Genomic DNA, 22,056 nt, shown 5'->3' with positions numbered 1-22,056 from the left:
TACCAGTTTGAAAGAAGCTTGATGAACTGAGAAAAGCAGGACAGAGAGAGAGAGAGAGAGAGAGAGAGAGAGAGAGAGAGAGAGAGAGAGAGAGAGAGAGAGAGAGAGAGAGAGACCAAATATCACTATATTTAAGCAGAATATCAAAGTACAAATGCTTCAGAAACTACAAAACCCCTTTAATAATAGGCGTACTACTGAGACAGTTGCCTTTTATTTAGTTTCATTGGATGTTTAGAAATGCCCCATCTAGGAAACAACAACAATAAAAACAAAAAAAAGACGGCTAGAATAAGGCTATAATAACTCATGCAGGTGTTAAAAACCATTCCCAGTCAGGAATGTCCATAAGCTCTCTAACACGTCAAATAGTTTCATTCATGTCTCAATAAAACAACTGATAATAAAACTGATTTGCAATCACTAACTGAATTGCTGAGAAAGTAAATTACTTTTTTTCTCAGTTTTCTTGCTGGCTTTTTCTGTTAATGTTTATTAAGATAATAAAAGCTGTTTGAAGTACCCATCTACATTAACTTTGTGTAGTTGATCTAAACCAAACCATAAACTGAAAGAGCCACTACTGACTAAAATGTGCCATGAGTGGCACTTAAGTTTGTGATTCAGAGAGAGGTGTTTTAGGCCTGGGAGTGAGGGAATATTGGTTGAGAGAAACAGATTTGATTCAATATACTGCACATCTCTTTTGGTCTCTAAATTCAATTAATTAGGAGGCTTCTTTAGAGTAACAGAACTACTGTATGTGTCCACTTACTTCTTTACATGGCAAAGAGAGAAAGAAAATTCTTTAACACTGTTTGCCTTCTGTTTCAAAGCTTTTCGTAATGAAATAAAAATCAGCTGACTTAAAGAATGGACCATGTTCTCCTCCTCTCAACCCATGGTAGCTAGTGAGTCTATTTAGTTTCACAAGTAAAACTCAAAACTTTTCATACAAATGGCATCAATTTTAAAGTCTTAAGGTGGCAATGCTACAGGCAAACTTTTCCAAACTTTAATGTCCAATTAGTTTCACTATGGATCTGACTGCAGTTCACTTCCTGTGAGAATGATCCATTCTGCCTGCTGCTGGAATACTAACATAACAAGCACTCATGCGTCTACATGCTTGTGTTCTCATCTGAATATTGTAGAGAAAGATCGGCAACAGAGTTCTACATCTCACCCTCTTCTGCTTCTCTCTGTGCTCTCCCTCCTCTTCTTATATTTCCACCCATTTAAGTTATTATGTAACACTCTCACTGACTCTAAGTGCAGTGTGTTCTCTCTGTTTAAGAGGTGTGTGTTTGTATTAGGTTCATTATTCACCTAAAAAAGACAGATATATCAGAGCAGGTGATTAGATGTGTATGTGTGTGAGAGAGAGAGGGAGAGAGAGAGAGATCAATAATTAAACTAATCGAAAACAAAGCAGTTATATCTAAATGGAAAGTTAGACTAATGTAATGCAATGATGAACATCCTTTTTTCCAATGAACAAGACATTAAGTGTCTAAGAGAGAAGGACATGCAAAACATCTTTTCTGTTGTGCTTTTTATAGCAATTACTTCCTGAAAAATTTTTTTATGTATATACAGGTATATATTGTTTTTATGAGCCATAAAGCTGAAATTGTGACCCCTTTCATGTTCTTCAGTTGAGCATAACATTCCAGCATACTGTAAGAAAAGATACAATTATGCAAATATGCACTCTTAAAAAAAGGTGCTTTGGATGACAAACGGTCTTTGCTGGAAACATTACTGCTTGGAGATCTCTTTTCAAAACCTGGTTCTTCACAGCCCTGAGGGGTTCTTGGGATTGCAAAGATGGTCATGACATATTGTCTCTGTTCCCTCCATCAGGGAATGAGGGTTACGTATTTAACTGAGAAATTCTTAGTTCAAAGGGTTCTTGCATACACACTGAAACACTTGCTCGTACATGTGAAACACTTGCTTGTACATGTGAAACACTTGCTCGTACATGTGAAACACTTGCTCGTACATGTGAAACACTTGCTCGTACATGTGAAACACTTGCTTGTACATGTGAAACACTTGCTCGTACATGTGAAACACTTGCTTGTACATGTGAAACACTTGCTCGTACATGTGAGACACTTGCTTGTACATGTGAAACACTTGCTCGTACATGTGAAACACTTGCTTGTACATGTGAAACACTTGCTCGTACATGTGAAACACTTGCTCGTACATGTGAAACACTTGCTCGTACATGTGAAACACTTGCTTGTACATGTGAAACACTTGCTCGTACATGTGAGACACTTGCTTGTACATGTGAAACACTTGCTCGTACATGTGAGACACTTGCGCATACATGTGAGACACTTGCACGTACATGGGAAAAACTCTGTGCATATATATGAAAGACATGCGATTACATAGAAACTCTTTGCATATACCCTGTAATCGCCCACGTATACTGTTGTACATGCACAAAGACTGCACTTTCAAACATTCTTGCGTTTGAGAGACTATAAACATTTTCATTGTGTCCATAATTAATTTCATTGCAACCGTGTGTTTAGTTCATTTGGAAACAGAAGTTTGGTTTATGCATAGACTTTCTATGTAACCGCATGTCTTTCATATATATGCACAGATATGTAGTGTTTCACATGTATCCTCAAGTGATTCACATGCACATGCAAGTGTTTCACATGTATGCACAAGTGTTTCAATGTGTATCGCAAGTTTTCAATGTGTATCGCAATTTCAATGGGTTTTGTCTCAAATGGCCTCCCATCATACTGAACTGTTTTAATACATTGGCCTTGTCACACACACACATATGGCACACCGTGTATATGTTATTCACTTTCTTTTTTTTTTAAGTTGAAAACACTATTTATTAAAAAAATATACAGAATTATTTGCATCAAATTATTATTATTATCATCATTTTTTTTTGTTATCGTATAATTTAAAAATGTGTATGTACCGTTTAAATACAGATTACATCTAATTGCATGAAGTTTGCAATTAAAAATGGCACGTCATGCAGAAAAGGTTGCCGACCTCTGCTATGATGGTTCACCCCAAAAAATTAAACTTTTAGCATTTACTCACCAAATCATATTAGTATGTATTTTTTCTACTGTGTATCATAAATGAAGATATCTTGGAGAATGTTGGAAACCAGTAAGCTTTGGTGACCACAGACTTTCACTGACTTGTATGAACCAAAAAAAAAAAAAAAAATCAACATGGACAAATTTCACAAATTTTTCCCCTGTTACTCAAAAGACATATAATGGCAGAATTTTCATTTTCTGACTGACCTACTGCTTTAAGAATGGCACTGTAAACAAATAAACAGAATCAATATTAAAAAAAGGAGTCTTTAATTACCCTGAAGTGGATAATTTAGTAATTCTAAATAAATAGACATGAAGCATGCAGTTTAGTTAAAGTTATTTTATTATGCAAAATAAGAGACTGCAGAGTCAAATGAGAGCCATGACATTAGCAGAGCTGTGTAGCAAATGAGTTGCTGGGGAAATGGTCAATTAGGACTCTACAGTTAAGTGATCATTATCTAAAACTATATGACCCCAAAAAGCCACAACTGACCAATCAGAATCAAGTATTCCAGAGAGCAGAGTAATTAGCATAAATATAACAAAAGCTACATGTTCCTCTACTTTAATACTAACACTAAATTGGTGCCAAGACTTTAGGGATTAAAGGCTGCATGAGATCTGAATCACCATCATCATAAACAACATTTAGGGCTTCATGAACACTGCTGCATGCATTTTATACAATACCACATCAGGCATTTATACTTTTTAATATATCTGGGTGTCTTGTTAGAATAATCTAATTCTGAGGCTCCTTTAGTGGCTTACCAATTTGATTCACAATAATTATATTAAAGACACATGGAAATTTGGCTGCCATTTAGGTAGCCTATTTGATATTTAGTTTCTGTTTTTCTGATAAATAATATCCATGCATTTCACATAACCTAATCACTGCTTAATTTCAACAGCTTGTATATAAAACAAATCTCTAGATGCTCGATTCTGTTATATTCAATACTGCTCAACAATACTACTCACTGGCACACAGACTAGTTTGAAAGTTGTATTGTATAGCTTTTACAGAATTTTTTTTATTAAGGCATGATTTTGTTTACTACCGTACTACTCACTTTTTATGTAACTGATTTAAAAAGTTTACTTTGATGTTATAAAAAGCCATAAAAATACCAAAAAAAAAAGCTCATAAATATAAAGAGTCAAAAAAATATATTTATCAACTGTGAATGATAGGGCAGATAATCATATGATTATGAGTCCGGATTACACCCAATTTCAGGGTCATATGTCCTATTAACTAATGAGGCCAATGCCAATTTTTAGAGTATCAATAGATAAATGCTGTATGGATATTTCCTGTACAGTCTCAATGGCTTTATTAGTTGGGGATGTACAGCAAATTATAACTGAAGAAAGCGGAAAAGCGCATGAAAATGTTCAGTCTGCAAACACACACACATTTCAGAAAGAAACAAATAAATAAATGTAAAACATGCCATATCTGTTAGAGAAACATGTGATAGCTATGTAATTACATACTTATTGGCTACACAGTGTGAAGATGGGTTTTTAGCAATAGTAAATGGGCCGGATCATTAGCAGCATGTTTTGCTGTAGTCATCCCCATTAACCTCAGCCCACTCTGTTTATCTGCCACATTATACAATTAAGGGGGGCTTTGCATAACATCCTTTCTCTCTCAGAAAACACCCATCATTAAATCTACTCTCTCACAAAGCCTAGCTATCCATGTGTGCACTTGAGCGCTCAGAAAAAATGCCACCACACACACACACACACACACACACACAAGCAGTGCCCACTTACACTGCGATGTAGCTCTTTCAGAACATCTGTGCCAGAGCACTTTATGCAACAGCAGTTATAAAGAGCTAGAGCAGAGTTAGTGTAGGTGATGATAATGCTCAGCAAGGCCTGTAATCATGTCAGTATCAGTGTTTTGTTTCTACATAAAATGACTGAGATCCACTTCATAGGGAGGTCTCACTCATGGTCTGAAACATAGTGCCTGCCGTTGTCAGCCTCACAGGTTAACATGCAGTGAGCTATGATTTCCTCATGGCAATCTCTGCCCTCTTTACTCATTCATAGCATCAACACTGATATCTGACACAAAAGACTCAAAAGAAATGCAATCAGCAAAGTTTAAAATAAGACACACTAGGCTAATAGCGAACAATTTTCCTGCTAGACAGGTAAGATTTTTTCAGAGCCTTTAGGGAAGTGTATAATCATTTTCTCAGTATAAACAGTGAGTGCAGCGGTGGCTCCCAGCCCTTCAGGGACATTCTGTCATCTCAGTCTGGGGGAACAGCAATCGGTGTCATTTCACATGGCAGGAATGGAATGTCTCTAAGCTGCATTAAAACTATCGGTTTCTGTCAGGATGACACTGATTAGCCAGCTAAAGTGTTTCTATCAAGGTGGTCTATAATACCTGAAGAAAGTTACTCTAATAGCAATATCTTGGCTATACTGGGATCAGAATTATCCATCCATGAATGTAATAAAAAAGTGCCATTTACCTTTTTCTAATAAATACAACTAATAAAGAAATCTAAAATATATATTTAGTCTCAATACAGTGCTGCTTGGAAAAGTTTATCATCAATGGAGAAATATGTGTTTTTGCACCAGAATGGTGTAGTAACAGCATCTACCAGCAGGGTAACTCCCTCATGCAAACCTGCCAAATCTTGAACTGGTGGGATGTAGGAATCCCAGGAATCTTTCTCTTTTAATGACTTGTCTTGAATCTACACCAGCAATTAGCCACCACAAAGTTTTAGTTGAGTGGATCCTAAAGCACAGACAGTTCTCACATATCTTATTGCATGTTGCTTCTACAGCCTCATATTAGCTAATTTGGTTTCTTTCATTTACGCATGCATGGTTAAGTGTTTCTGGGTGTGTGTTTCATACCATGAATCTGATATTTTTAACAGTTACGTCATCTGGTGTCACCTCTATGTGCGCATCAGAGTGGTCCTAATTACAGGTTCGTTCCGAAGAACAAAGACTTTTAACTTTATAACATTTAATCAGTGTGAGGACTTCCACTTGCCTGGCACTGCGTCCCTGATATGCTGCCTGTGGGCATAGAATACTTTTTTTTTTTTTGCTTTGAAGCCTGATATTAACACGGATTCAGTTTTCGTTTTATCCAGCTGTATTTATTTACAGTAAACTCCTTTAAATCACCTTCTCAATGGCACACAAAGCCATTTGATTTTCAGTTGTGTTCAGCTGTGGTCATTTTGATCAGCTCAGAATTAAAAGAGCTTTCCTGGAGCATTTCAGCCCTTGGTAGTGCAACTGAAGCAAACAATCTGCTCTGGGTGGCAAGGCACTGTGAAAAGATCTCCGGGATAAAGTTGTGGATAGGCACAATTCAGAAGATGCATACAAAACAAATTCCAAGGCATTATCTGGGGAGGTGTCACATATTGTGAATTTCATGTTGAATTTAAATGTTAATAAAATTCACAATTAATTTCTCAGAATGTCTGGGGTTTTTTTTGTTACTGAAGTTGGAAACCTCATAGTGGAGGCTAGCCTACCTTCTGGAATATCAAGCAATCATCATAGAGAAGTTTATTATGTGATATTAGTTTTAACGTATCGCGCTGATCATTTACCAAGTACATTAATGAATAGCGAATTTGAATATTTTATTGCCAACAGATTTACCAAGCTGTCATTCAAACAGTATATATATATATATATATATATATATATATATATATATATATATACAAAATAAAAATAAAGGGAGCTAGAACACACCTAAGCTGGATATAGGCTACAGCAGTTGGCTTAATTAAATGGCCTCATGCAGTCACAAGTCACAACTGAGCATTGCCTAAATGCACCTTGAAGATTCTGAGGCGGATGAGACTAAAATTGAATTATTTGGTGTCAGCACAACACGATATGTCTGGCAGAAATCCAATACAGCTCCCCATCCAAATAACAGCATTCCTCCAGTAAAGCATGGAGGTGGTGATGTTTTATTATGAGGGTGTTTCTCTGCAGCAAGGACTGAAGCACTTATCAGGATAGAAGGACAAATGGATGGGGCAAAACACCATCAAATTCTTGCTGCCCTCGTACAGGAAGTTGTTAAGGGAAGAAGGCTTACCTTCCAACATGGTAATGACCTAAAACACACAGCAAAACTGAGCACACAGTGGTTTAAGGAGAAGAAGGTGAATGTCCTTGCATGACCTGATCAGAGCCCAGAGTTAAACCCCACTAAAAATCAATGAATGTCCTTGCATGGCCTGTTCAGAGCCCAGATTTAAAGCACACTAAAAATCAATGGAATGACTTGAAGACTCTAGTCCATGAGAGACAGAGATATATCACAACAGACTAAAAGCTGTAATTAAAGCAGAAGATGGTTCAACAAAATATTGATACAAGAGGGTGATCCTTTTTCCAACTCAGTGATTCTGTTTTTTGTTTTTTTTTTGTTGGTGTAATATCTTTCATTTGGATGTTATAAGTCACACTTAGTAAATACAATTGTCCCATCTTCATTTCAGGCTGCGAAACAGTAACTGTCATAAACTCGGTTCCCTGAGAGACTGGAACAGGACATGGCGTTAACACCTTGGGGACTCCCTTCCTTCCTATCCTACCTGAAAACTTATTACACAACGCCAGTGAAGTTGCAACTCTTACTGGCCAATGCCAAACAAGACGGCGAATGGGGGCTAGGCCCCGCCACTTTATAATGTGCCGTATTGGCGGCATAAACTCAGAATCTTCCGACTGAACAGATAGTACAGCAGAACTGAGAAGTGAACACAGCGGCCTACGCCATGTCTCGTTCCCATCTCTCAGGGAGCCGAGGTTATGACAGTAACCAGAGATGTTCCCTCTCGAAAACGGTCTCTTGACATGGCATTAACGTCTTGGGGACTAAATAGAACAACGCCGTGGAAACAGCGAAGTAAAAAGGCTCAGCCTCGGTGGTGCAATCATGAACAGTTCTTGCAAGACACTAAAAATGTATCCCCAACAAATTAGCTACGACCCTGCGCCATGCCTCGAGGGGATTGGATGTAATTTCCTGTATGGGGTTCCAATCAGGTTACTTAGAATTCATGTCCAACGACAGGCCTCTTATTGAGAGAGATGCAGCGCAGTCGCCATACAAGATAAGACATTACAGTCCTGTGAACACATACACGCATGTAGTAAAACAGTGCAACAAGCATGTGAGTGGCAAGGCCGGGTACAGTATAACACACATAGAGACCGGCCACATTGAGGTGCAACAGTCTGAACCTGACGATGGTCCTGCCCTCGATCTCCCTACAGGACCTAGTCGAAACCACCAGCGCAGTCAACTGGCTATTGGTTGCAGGTAGAACCATTGGTCGTACTCACTGATTAGACCTGAGAGGCTTACTGATTAGACCTGTGATGCTGCACATCCAAATTGTAGAGTCTGGCGCAGGTTTTCTGCAAAGACCATCCAGCTGCAATATAAATATCTTTGAAAAAAAAAACTCCCTTAGTCCATGCCCACGAGGAGGTAACAAATGGGCTCAGACATCAATAGGATATTCCTTACTACAGCTAGAATATGCCAAGGCAATAGCGTCGACCACCCAATGTGACAGCCATTGTTTGGAGACAGGCTGCCCTTAGGCGCTGCTTCCGAAGCATACAAACAGCAGCTCGGATTGCTGAAGCTGTTGATATATAGTCAAAAAGCCCTCATCGGACACAAAACCGGACTCAGGGCGACATCCAATGAAGTCTCCGACTCTGGAGTGAAAGAAGAAAGAGCCACCACTTGCGCTCTGAACGGTGTCAAGAGGGATTATGGCTTGAGGGTGACATTACTATCACCTGGTCCAAACTGCTTGCAGTCCACATTCACAGAGAGCACTTGCAAATCACCCACATGCTTGACCAAAGCAAGGGCAGGCAGCAGCGCAGTTTTAAGCGAGAGCTCCTTCAAACCGACAGTCTGAAGTGGCTCGAATGGCGGGAGGGCTAGTGCTCCCAGCATCAGAGCCAGATCCCAGGATGGACAGTGTAGGGGGGGCGGAAGGGTTTTAGTCTTCTTGAGCCTTTCAAAAATCAGATCACTAGATCGAGTTTTCCCACTGAGTGCCCGTCAATAGGCACTCTCGCATCCTCAGCAGGAAGTGACTCATCGCCTTAGAGCATTTCTGTGCCTCTGAGAAACGCTCTCCGCGATAGCCTCCACTGTGTCTCCAAATAGACCAGATGGAGATACAGGTGCGTTGAGCAGCACCCTCCTGTCCGTGTCCTTTAGTGAAGCACGACCATATAGCCCATGCTCCGTCTGATTGCCTGGGCTACCTTCTTTGTGGCTTAAAGCACGGAATCTGCTGTTGCACGTAGATCTTTAAACGCCCCGGGATCCGCCCCACCCTTGTCCAGGGATTTCAGAAGCTGTGCCTAAAAAACTTGGAGCATTGCCATCATGCGCTTCTCCCGAGGCAGCGTATGTTTTCTATGCGACATGTGCGGTCAGATGGCAGGGCCTTAACAGCAGCGTAGCACCTGTCTTCAGGGAGACAGAGGAGGGGCAGAGTTGCACGGCGATGGATTCCTCTGCACATGTATCCTCGGGCTTCCGCTCTGTTGACTTTAGTGAAGATCTCTGACCTGCAAGCGTAAGCGTGAACCAATTGGGGTGCAGCCCACGCCTTAGCGACCTCGTCATGCAAGTCTGGGAGGAATGGGGCTCACTTCCTCTGAGCAGTAGCTTGGCGGCCCAAGTAAAGGAACCAAGAATCCAGCTTGCTCTTAGCTGTTTTGACGGGGGATTCCCACTCTAGGCCGAGATTGCTCACGGCGCAGGTGACAATCCGGACAAGTTCATCCTGAAATACAGCATGTCCCTCCGCTTCAGAGCGCTCCTCTGGAGTGCGGGCCCTGTCCTTCTTGGACGCTGTTAGGGCGTTAGCAATTTTACAGGCCTTTTTATTCAAACGTTCTCTCAGAATCAAAGCACAGTGATAACCATCTCATCTTCATCTCGCTCACAGTTTTGCAATCATCTGAATATGATCTAATTATGTGAGAAGCATAATCTTAAAGCAGTCAGCCCCAGAACAACAAAACAAATTTGTAGCTACTGTAAGTGTCTAACTGAAAAGGCTTACAGTTTATAATGAATTAAATACAGTGGATAATAACACCTGGACCTCTCATAAGATCTGCATAAGACTTCAGTTTAAACAATCGATAGGTGCAGCAAAATCAGTCAAAACTGTTACAGGATGTGAGACATCTCTTATCCTGGTCATCTGCAACAAAAAGGAACTTAATACAAATACAGTTAGAATGAAAAAATTTGCAGGTAAGTATTTTAATCCTCATCTCTGTCAGCACACAAACAAATAACATGGCATGTCTGTTATAATTTTATTCCACGTAAAACACACAGAGAACTGTTTCCCAGAATGCAGATCAACGTTTTATCTATTTTTCCTTAAAATGTAAAAAAAAAACCTCTTTCTAAAAAACTGAAAAAATAGTCACTTTTTAATGTTAAGTACATAATCCATCGGAAGAGCTGCTGCCGTAATTTTTCTTCAGGAGTAAAAAAAAGGACTAAAATGTGTTTTTACTGTAGGAAGCCAGTGAGCTGAGCTCTAAAGCAGAGGTAAGACTGTTTCCCAAAGCAGCAGGCTGTGCTCTGACTTGATTCAGGAGACACTGCCAGACATTCATTTTCAGGATAAATTGGTTTGCCAAAAGAAGCATAGAGAGCCTCTCCATATTAATGCAGAACATTATGCATTAAGCCTGTGAATAAAAAAAATAAATAATATCTTACCTAGACATTCACTGACAATGAATATACTGCAGCACTGTGTGTACCAGACCACTGGGCAGCATTTCAACACTGACAAACCCATCATGAAGAAACTCCCTAAGGTCACATACTATATCAACATAAGGTACACGTAAGCAGATTAGACATTGTGACTGGTTATTAGGTGGTTTGTGGATGAGCTGAAGACAAAATATGCTGTAAATTCTCAATTTCAGAAGCATATAACAACAGGCCAGGGGCAGGCTTCAGGCAGGTTCAGCGGACAAGCTCTCTGAACACACACATACAACACCTCAGAAATGTTTTCTGAGAGAGCAGATACGAACCAGAGAGCTACATAAGAAATAAAAGGGAAGGATGCAACATTTTGTTGTCAGGTGCCTGCTTAACTTTCAATAGGCTTTGAAAGTCTACAGTAGCTGACAGAACTGGGATAGCGTTTCTCTCATACACAAACCTGTCAAGACTTCATTGCTTCCATGTTGAGGCTCTGGTGTTTATCACATTGTGTTGAGAAGCATTTTACTGTACACAGGGAAGGGAAGACCCTTTTTAAGAATCTGTCTTTTTGATTTTCTGAAAATAGAAATACTGAGGTGTTTTTGTGAAAAGGAGACTGACTTGACCACATGGAAGACAGCTGATGATGATGGAAGCAGCTGGACATCACCAAATAATGGAAATTGTCATCATTAACTCACTCTCATGTCGTTCCAAACTTATATAACGTCTTCTGTGAAACAAAAGAAAATAAATGTAAGAATTTTGGCAATTGAACATATATATGACCACTGACTACATACATTCTGACATAAATTGGTGACCACAGACTTCCATTGTTTTAAAAACAAAAAAGAAAACAGCATTCAAAGAAGAAAGTCATACAGGTTTGGAAGAACATTAGGGTGAGTTAAATGATGACAGAAAATAATTTTTTGGGGTGAGCAATCCCTTTAATGCCACAGAAATAACTATACAAAATAGAAAACTTGTATACAATTCTGTTTTCTTTCTTGATCTTCTTTCCAAAGGCCTAAAAACAGGGTGTGGTCTTTTCAACTTCATAAAAAAACCTGAACTAAAATGCACCAGTAATCATCTAAAAATAGTCCTTCCATCAACAGCAATGACTTTTAGTTTTAAACTAACCCACTGTAACAAAGCCAAGACTTGCAGAATTTGACTAGGCTTTGGAACTACTGTACTGTACAAGGAAATATTAAGTTTCTGCTCAAAGCAGCAGCTTTTAATGGCATCTGAAATGTTACCTTTGAAAGTGGATATAGAAGAACAAAGCATTTAGTTGAACTGATATTCCTCTACAGATTAAAGACTGCAAAGTGATGCTCTGTCTCTCTGCTGTTCACACACCTTATTCTGTACGTGGCTCTATTTTGAACACTTTGATCATGGCGGACAACAGACATTCAGAGACCCCTGAAACTTCAGCAAGGCTGATTAAGTACAATGTTGAATGGTCTGAATTCATTGGAGAGTTTAAGCTGTCTTTTCTCATCTCATTTGGTTTCAAATTATGAATCCTCTCCAAACTCCGCCCCTTTCACCGCCCCTACTCTTCGCCGTGGTAACTACTATCGCTGTTGCTGTAGGTACTGTTATTCACTGGAGAAAGAGAGGGTGAGGATGAGAGTAAAGAGGGAGGGAGGGATTCAAATTCTTGGAGCTCATCCCCCTCCAAGACACTGTCTGTTTCCATGGAAGCAGAAGGTCCATTTGTGTCTGAGGCAGATGAGGAATGAGGTGAAAACTCCCATGAAAGGAGGGACGTGTGGAGTCTCTCCTGTTCTATGAGCGGGGCTAGGTCTATATCTGTAGAAGTGCCCTGATCTGTGTCCGTATGGAGCCCCAGCGTGCCGGTGAGGATGCGAGAGTATGAACATGCAGCTCCAGTCAAAGTCTCATGGGCTCTAGAAGAGGACCCAGGGGCCGGGGCTCAAACCAGTACGGCTTTGTGCGTCTGCTCCTGTCCTGGAGCCACGGTGAATACGGTGGCTGACAATAATGTTGTTGCCAAAGCTGCCCCTGGAAGCCACTGTGGTGCTCTGCTCACGCTGGATGACCGCTGTCATCCCTCCGTCAGCCATTAGTCTTCGGATATGAGAAGCATACTCAGTCTGACCTGAGGAAATACAGCGAAAACTATTGAGTTCTTCAAGAAATACCAGAGTACAGGGTAAACAGTCCAAGTTGCTGTCTTTGATGAATAAACAAAGTAATAAGGCTGGTTGGCCTTTAGGAGAAAAAGTGAAATTGAGCTTACAAAGCATAAAGAGTTGTGGGGTGTGTTGACAGCAAAACGTTTGGTGTTAGTGGGAGATTTGTGTCTTGGGAGAGTCAGTGGAGATTTACACACTTCAAATGGCTTTTAGTGCAGGTTTACAGCTTGGACATGTGTTGTATGGACCTAATTTAACAGGAAGGTGCAATGCAATTAAAGCCACAATTGACTCTAAATTATTCATCAACTGTTCCTGCAAACTCGATTCTTTGATCCACATCTAGTGTTTAGGCACTTTGGATCAAGTTCAGTTAGTGTGAATATGAGAGTGTGTTTCAGATGTTTGCATCAGCATCAACAATCATTTCAAGCTTTGGTTTGTTTCTTCGCGGTTTAATTATCACACTGATAATTAACATTTTGCATTAGTTTTTTTATATAATGAGTGGATGGGGTCTGCTCCAAAAGTTACTTATGCTATACTATAATGCATAATCTAAAGGGGTTTTCACAGTAGGAACCTTTGCTGCGGTCCGAATCCGAGAGTGATAAGTCTGGTGTCAGATCACTTGATTCTATCGAACCCTGGTGAATTTACATCCATCTTTCATCATCACAAACATGCACAGCACGTATGATAGAAAGCACAACATAGATCTATGACATTATGCGTAGCAGAGTGAACAACACTTGCATTTATGTGCGTCACATGAAGGTAGATTTCTGCTGTTCAACAACTCTATCTTTTGAGGAGACAGCTGATTGCAAGCCATTCATTTACCACTCTGATTGCACTCACTCTGCACAATTAAGATGCACGCTCACTTTTGCTTCTATAAATGTTTTGATGAACTAATGACACTGCCATTGGCTAAAACCAATGCATGTTACTCTATTACCTCAACAAATGCGTACCCAAATTTAAGTAGCTTTTAATTTAAAGCAAATTACTTCACAATTCTAGTTCAACCAAATTTAAACCACTTTCTACAGGTAATATTGAGTTTGGTACTAGGTGCGCTACCAGGTTCATGTGACAGCTTTCAAATTAACACATTTAACCATAAACCAACCCTATAGTCAGAGTGTAATGATACTTTATGCTGATAAGAATGTTGTTCAAGTTTATAAGTGTGGCTTTAAACCTAATCCTGACACCTGACTGGTTGATAAACGCTCCAGGATCAAAATCAATATCACATAGTAAGTTTCTGTTTATCAGTGTGATATTATGTGTTGGTTACCTGTGCTGGGTTCAGTTAGATCTTACCCTTCATCTTCATGAGGTTAACTGTGGGGGGGTGTCTCTGGTACCACCTCAGACGCAGAATCCTCTGGCAGAATCTCTAAATGCAGAGTGTCTGATAAAGAATGATCATTTCAGCACTTTAACATTTGTTTTAGAAGCACCCCAGTTGCTTTTTTGATTTTCAACATAAAAAGAAACAGGGATTGAGAAAAAACAAACAAGAAGAGGACAAAATTTGCACAGATTAGTGCCAAAAAGATCAAGTAAAAAGAACCATAGTTTGAGCATTAGAGTAAATAATAATCATTATTTTTGTATTCATATATTTGTGGAGAATGGTACTATTATGACTAAACTAATATTGGGTTGCTTTTTAAAAACTCTGAATGCTTGCATACTGTAAGTTGCATTGCATTTTTGCTTTTGTACTGGATCTTTATTCAGAACGAAGTGCCAGTACAATATTTTACACTCCTTGTATTAATACTGCTTTCTGTATTGCGTTCTTACATTAACATTTAACCATCTAACTGAAAATCCATAAACAATCCACATGTAGTTATCAGAAAACAAATCGAGAAATAGATATTTGACAACTAGAGGCACAGAACAAATTATCGTCAGTCATGAATAATGGAGAGGAATTCTATTTATCTTCTATTACCGGGTACTATCCCCATATGCCCATATATATTTTTCTGATACCTGGAGCAAAAGAGCTACATGAGCTATAGGAAATAAAGCAAGTGGAAGAGCAGCCATGTAATATATGCTCATCTGTAAAATATAGATTCAGATACTTTCTTTAATGCTGAGCAGAAAATGCAAACAAAAGGAGGACACAACATTTCCTTTATAAAAGTATATTTGATCTGAACATGGCTTCTGTTTGCTAATACAGGGGCTTTCGAATTAGGAGGTTGCAAGGGAGCTAGTTGGACACTTTGAGAGAAAAATTGAATAAAAATAAATAATAACTAAACAACCCCAGGATACTTCTTTAAACCAAAGAACACCAAGATCTGGCGCAATTTACAATGACATCATACAGGGGACTCGTAGATCTGTCAAGAGCCCTGAATGCAGCTCTGTGACTAAGCCAATGGCACCCTGTGCGCAGCACTATTATCACATCGGCAGTTTTGTTCATACACAACTAATGACCATGCCAATATCAGTCCATGTGTGAGGCAATTAAATAGCTCCGCGTGGAGCATCTCCTCATGGGGTTTGTGCTGACTGAGCAATGAAAAAGTAATCTCTCTACATTGACTGCACCCACAGGCTTCTGTAAGGAATACATTTTGCTGTGAAGCGACGACCATCTTTGAGCTGGATATTAATTATTTATCTAACACATAACATCTGTTATGCCTCCAAAATAGTGAGTGTTTGAGTGTGGGTGTGTGTTGAATGACTAAGAGGTAGAAAGAAAGAATGAATCATCTGTGTTCTTTTAGAAGTATTAGGAACATTCTCACATACAGATTTGATCTTGGCCAGTTTGCAACACCACTTACACTACACAACTGACTCACAAACAAGCTTTCAGTATCAAACATCCCATCAATGTCAGAACGGAGAAGTGAGGATTTACTCTTCTGAGACCAAAGTGCTTCAAATGAATGTTTTGAAAGACTGTACTGTAAATCTTCTTAATAAAGGTGGATGAGTCACTGGATATCAACAACACTAGCTATTCAAACATATGGAAATTAGAGGTTTTCTATAGTAAACCCATACGTATATACAGTAGATATGCATGCATATTAAAAAGGTGAAAGGACACTGAGAGAAAGGAGGGAGGAGGAGAGATTACGAAAACTCTCCAGACCTTTGGCTGGGATTGTGCCTATGACAGCTGAAACTGATTTCTCTGTAAAGAAGAGTTAAGGTGTCTAAGCATCATGAAGTCAGATAATGAGACTGGGCAGTGTCTGTCTGTCTAATCTCTGACCATTCAAGAATGATGAGGCAGTTGGCAGTGAGAAAGTTTTTAATGCCATATCAAACCCTCCAAACCACTCTTCAAAGATCACAATGACTTCACATAAAAACTGAACACTCTCATACAGTAGGATATTGCTAATGCCAATACAATATGCACTTCTCACATTGTGTCTTTGATCATTCAAAGACGGGTTTGCTTGTCCTTTGTCTTTTTTATAAATATTATTATTTTTTTATCTGTGTCTTATAATATACACATCAATAAAACTGAACCTTGACGTCTTGTCTTCACATTGTAGCTTGAGACCAGCGAATCAGGAAAGAAACAGGAAAGATTTAATTTCATTACTAAAATGTCACAAAAATACTGACACTGCTTGAACATTTTTAGATGTTTTCTTTTCTTCTTTTTTTTTTGCACCAAATCAGAATATTAGAATGATAGGAAGGATCATGGCTGCTGAACAATCAGCTTTGCCAACACAGGAATAAATTATATTTTAAAACAGCAAGAAATTAAAAAATATATTGTAAAATGTAAAATTTCCCACAATTACTGTTTTTGCTTTATTTTTGACCGAATGAATTTGACTTTGGTGAGCATAAGTCTGCTTTCAAAAACATTATAAAAAAATCATAATGACCCTAAACTTTTCAATGTTAGATAGGAAAACATTTCCATATCAGTAACTGCCTCCATATCACTTATTTTCTCTATGATTTGTATGAACCTTGTACTTATGACACCAAAGATATCCACAGCTTTAGTCATTCAGAATAAAAGGACAGTTGCAGATAACTCATGGTCAGGTGGAGCATAATCTATCATTAGTCAGTGAACTCAATCTACTCATGGAAATAAAGAGAGAGGAGGAGGACAGAGATCAAATCTCTATAATGCAAAGAAATATTCCCGGCACAAGAACTAAAGATCTTCTATTATAAATCAACTTCTTGAGTTTTGGGGCTGGCTGGAGTCTTCACTGTCTAAAGCTAAAGCAAGGTTGTTCATTCCAAAAAGCATATTTCGAACAAAGAATTGAATAGATAACCAGAGGACAACATCTTACACTGAATACAGTTCTCAAAACAGAAAAAGAAAAGAGAGAGGGGGAGGGATTGCGAGAGACAACGTCTGTGCATCTATTTTGTGTTTCTTAGTATAACTTGAATAAATATAACATGCGCTCTCGTCATATTCATTACATAAATGCACAGGATGCTAATGCTTACCCTAAACGTTTTCACTGACTGCAGTTTAAAACGACACCACACTTAACCCTCGCCCACAGATCTCACTGCAGGGAGCGTGCACTGTTTGTGTGGGAAGATGGCTTTCCTTGAGGTGAGACACTCAGATGCGAACTTCTCTACACTAAAACTTTGAGTCATCGAGTTCCTAGCACCTGTAGTACCTCAAGAGACACAAACACACAGGTGCTGCAGGCGAAGACACAGCACATCTGACCTCAATCATACGCCACAAAACAAAACACGCACAGCTAGGAAAGCTGTTACTGTATAATAGACAGGTTACATGCAAATCAATTAAAGTGAAAAGAAAAATGTATATATTTAAGCACAACATCAGACCATCAAATCTCAGACCAATATTCCATTCACTAATATCCTTTCTGATATTCTACAATAAACTCGAAGGCGTTTATCGATCTTGCAAGCTCTTACCGAGTCCAAAAAAATGTCCAGGAGTAAAGAGAACACTTTTTTTTTTTTCTTTAAATCAGTTTGCAAATAAACCAAATCTTGTTTACAAGTAACAACCTGACACAAATCCACTTTTGAGGATGAAATAATGACTGGTTTTTGTCAAAGCTTGCCAGGTTATCAAATCTTTCAAAGATACTTTTAAGAACAGGTTGAAAAGCAGAACTGCATTTTATTCTATTTTAGTCAAAAGTGTAGATGCACAAGACTAAACAAAGGACTGACACTATTCAAAAGTGTGAAAGGAAAGCTTTTGAAAACTCTTAGAGAGTCAATCCTTCAGAGGTCAAAGCTTTCCGAGAATTGTTAAAATCAGCTTCAGGCTGTGCTTGTACTCTGGGACTTCACAGTCTCCTTCCTGTTCCACTATTACATTTCTACTCATCCACTGTTTTAAAAACTCTACTGCCTAAACATGACAACACTTAACAGGGTTCAGCTTTAAAATTGATCAAGAAAAAGGTGCTAGCTTGCTCTTCTGTTTCTGTTCTCACCCTTTTTAAAACTCAATTTTCCATAAAAAATACAATCATTTGACTCTTGCTAAGGCTAGAGCCAGTCTATTTAGAGGACGCTTCAGGCAGGACTGGCTTTGGCCGCATCTGCTTGGTGTACTGATAGCCGTCCCTATCCCTCCTCTTCCCTCCCGCTTTTAATCCTTTTATCCAACTGAATTAACATAGTCACTTCGAAACTATTTCCACTACTTTCCATCTACAGCTAATAAACTTTAAAACTGCAAGCCTGTAATTCTATGCAAGTTAAAGCGAAAAGTCAACTTTATGATGTCCTGAGCTAAACATAATCTCTCTCCATGTTTGTAATCAACACTAACAATTTCTTTTTCTGACAGAGCTTTAAGAATACACAGTGCACAACAAAAATTACTGTACTCTACAAACCATATCTTATACATTTCAACGTCAGTAAACCTTATGCAAGCTGTGCAAATGATAAATAAATGCAACTTGACTGGAAACTTCAGACAGATGGTCAGATTTAAATTTACAATCTACAGCTATGGAAAGAAGTTAATTATTAATTATGTGCTGCTAAATATTGCACTCACTATGATCTGACTTTTCTGAAGCAGGCATTATATCAGACATATCATTGCAGCAGCAGCTCCGACTGCTAACAGTGTTTATAAATAAAACTGCACATTTAAACAGCCCAACGGACTAAAAATACAGATGTCAGCTGGGTTAAATCTGTCTCTCTGCTTATTTCTGTGATTTATATCTGGGACCTCAAAATAGTTGAGCTTCATCGAGACATGCTTATTCAACTGTTTGGTGTGCTGTTAAAGTGACACATGAAGAATACGAGTAATAAGAGCAGAGAGCTAAAGTGGTTTGATGGTTAATGGAGGCTGGCTGAGGAAAGAATATACCTGGTACCAGGTAAGAGAGACGCAATGTAATATTTTCTGGCATAAATTCTCTCTGAAGCTAACTGCAATGAGAGCAATCCTACACACACATCAACTTCAGAGATTGAGCTGGTGGATGTCCAGTGAAGTGGCCTCTCCAGTCCTCTGTAATTACCATTAGCACAAAAAGACAAAACGCGGCACCCAATCTTTTCGCTTCTTCTGCCATCACTAAAGGCCACAGAATGACAAATAATAGAAAACCAACTTGGAGCTATGCTAACGTGAAGCCTAATACTCCTTTAATTTAGGTGATACCTCTATGAAAAAATCCTTATGCGAACACTTCAGCCAAAAACAAATAATATGACTGAATATGATAAAAAAAATAAAAAAAATAAGCCTAAATAATCAGTTAAATGAATAAATAATTAACATGTATGTCTTGGTCGAAGAATGTTGCAAGAAGATTGGGGTGCTTTTGTAGCCAGATGAGGCCCGTAGTGTGGAGTACCTAAACACTTCATACTATGTATTTTTCTGTATGTTAGGTATGCATCTTTTACTCTAAAGGCCTGTTCATACCAAGGACGATAACTATAAAGATTATGATAAGGATATAGTCCTAAAAATCATTCTTAATATTAAAGAATAGCAGAGTCCACAGTACAGATAATGATAAAGGCATTTTTTTTTTCCAGCTGATGAATGATAAAAACATTGACAGCCAATCAGAATCAATCCTGCTGTGACTAGCTTGAGAACATAAAGCAGCAGACCAGTGTACACTTAGAATAAACAGACGATATCATCGGCTGTTGTCAACACTAATATAGTTATCTTTATAGTTCTCGTTCTTGGTGTGAACAGGGCTTTAGATTCATCTTTGAGAAATGAATGTCTTTGTACGGATTTGATTTGATTTCCATAAATTAACATAATACATGTTTACTGGACTGACAATAAATTGTTACATTTGAATTGATACAGTTTACTCTGAAATTATTTATTCTAGTAGATTACGTTGTATCCTTGTTAGCACATTTCTGCATCAGGTTAGTAAAAAACTAAAATCCAATTGAGACTGAGCATAGGACACAACAAATGGATCTTTAGAGATCCGGCTAACACTTTGTATTAGTTCAAGATAGGGTGAGCCTAACCTCTGTTTATTGTAATGTCACTCTAGCTCAGTGTACATGGGAAACCCCGGTATGGCCAATCTAAAGCTACTATCAGAGAAAGTAATGTTGGTCCACTTATATCTTAGAAGTGGCTGTGACCTCTGACTAGAGATAATGTTGCTTTATCTAGTGTGTACAGATCTACGGGGACTAAACTAAAGTACTTCAGAATGAAACATAGGAGCAGCCATCTAAAGTATTAGTCAATGACCTCAGTCTAATAACCAAGACAGGCGAGTATGTGATTGTGAGGTTCGCTAACGGTCAATGCCAGATCTCTGAGCATCATGAGAAACACTTGAATGAGTACAGTAAGATTAAAGAGTTAAACAGAATAATTATATGTCTAGATAACTTATCCTATGAATGATGAATAATAATTGCCAATCTAACCTAAATTCAAGGTCATAATAAAATGGAGTCAGATTAGAGTTTAATTGAAATTAGATTACTTTTCACACCAAAAAAAGTCAGAACGCAGGATACCTTTGTTCAGCATTAGATACTTTCGTTGGGCCAACTGGGTGGATCTTACAATTGTTTTAGTAATTTTGTGCTTTTATAATTTTCATTATTTATTATTATTATTATTATTATTATTATTTTAACTTTTTAAATGCTTCTATTTCGCTTTTATTTCTGTTTTAGTCATACAATACTTAAAGTCACAATTTCTTTTTTTTTTCATGCAGTATTTGTGTTTTAATTTATTTCAGCTATATTTCACTTCAATAAAAACAGTTTTAGATTTGGTTAATAATAACAACAATGTGGTGGAGACTTAATTTTTTTTTACCATATAATAAATAAAAAGATTGTTAGGAGACAACAGAAGGAAGTACGGAACGACATAAAAAAAGTCTGAGGAAAAAAGATAGGGCCAAATCTTCTAACAGGAGCACTGACAGCTACTTATTGCTATGGTATCACTAAATGCTACTTTTTTTTTGCATGCACAGAATACATGTGCTGCAGATATTGTCATGCTACAAATATTGTCATCAGACTGCAAAGTTTAAGGCATCCAGTACAAATACTGCGACTGGAAAGTGCACTCAGACTGAATTTATTTAGATTAGTGAGCCAGTCTAAATAAGAAGAAAGTTTTGTTGATGCAGGAGCTGCCAATGTGTTGTAGCAAAGAGATGGAAAACTAACCAAGGATTTGTCCTTACATCTGAAGAACAAACCTCACCTGAGCTCAGTAATGATATTCGGACTCACAGAGAGCGTCTTACCATCAGTAACCAGTGACCCCTGAGAAGTGCTGGGCTGCTGAAGTTGGTCTGGAAGCTCACGGTCTGTTTGTGTCTCTGCTTGAGTCTGTGTCTGTGTCTGTGTCTGCGTCCCCTGTGATGTAACAGTGGGGGCAGGATGTCGTGGCTGCAGACCAATCACATCCATCAGACCCACC

General features: G+C 38.5%; 1 pseudogene; it reads right to left on the bottom strand.

The window, feature by feature from the left end:
• Window positions 1–12,484: 12,484 nt before the first annotated feature.
• LOC113052374 (uncharacterized) lies at window positions 12,485–22,046 on the bottom strand (annotated as a pseudogene).
• Between the last annotated feature and the right edge of the window lie 10 nt (window positions 22,047–22,056).

Source organism: Carassius auratus, chromosome 32 (assembly GCF_003368295.1).
Source record: "Carassius auratus strain Wakin chromosome 32, ASM336829v1, whole genome shotgun sequence".
In the NCBI taxonomy this organism is placed as follows: Eukaryota; Metazoa; Chordata; class Actinopteri; order Cypriniformes; family Cyprinidae; genus Carassius; species Carassius auratus.
This window is presented reverse-complemented; position numbering and strand designations above follow the sequence as displayed.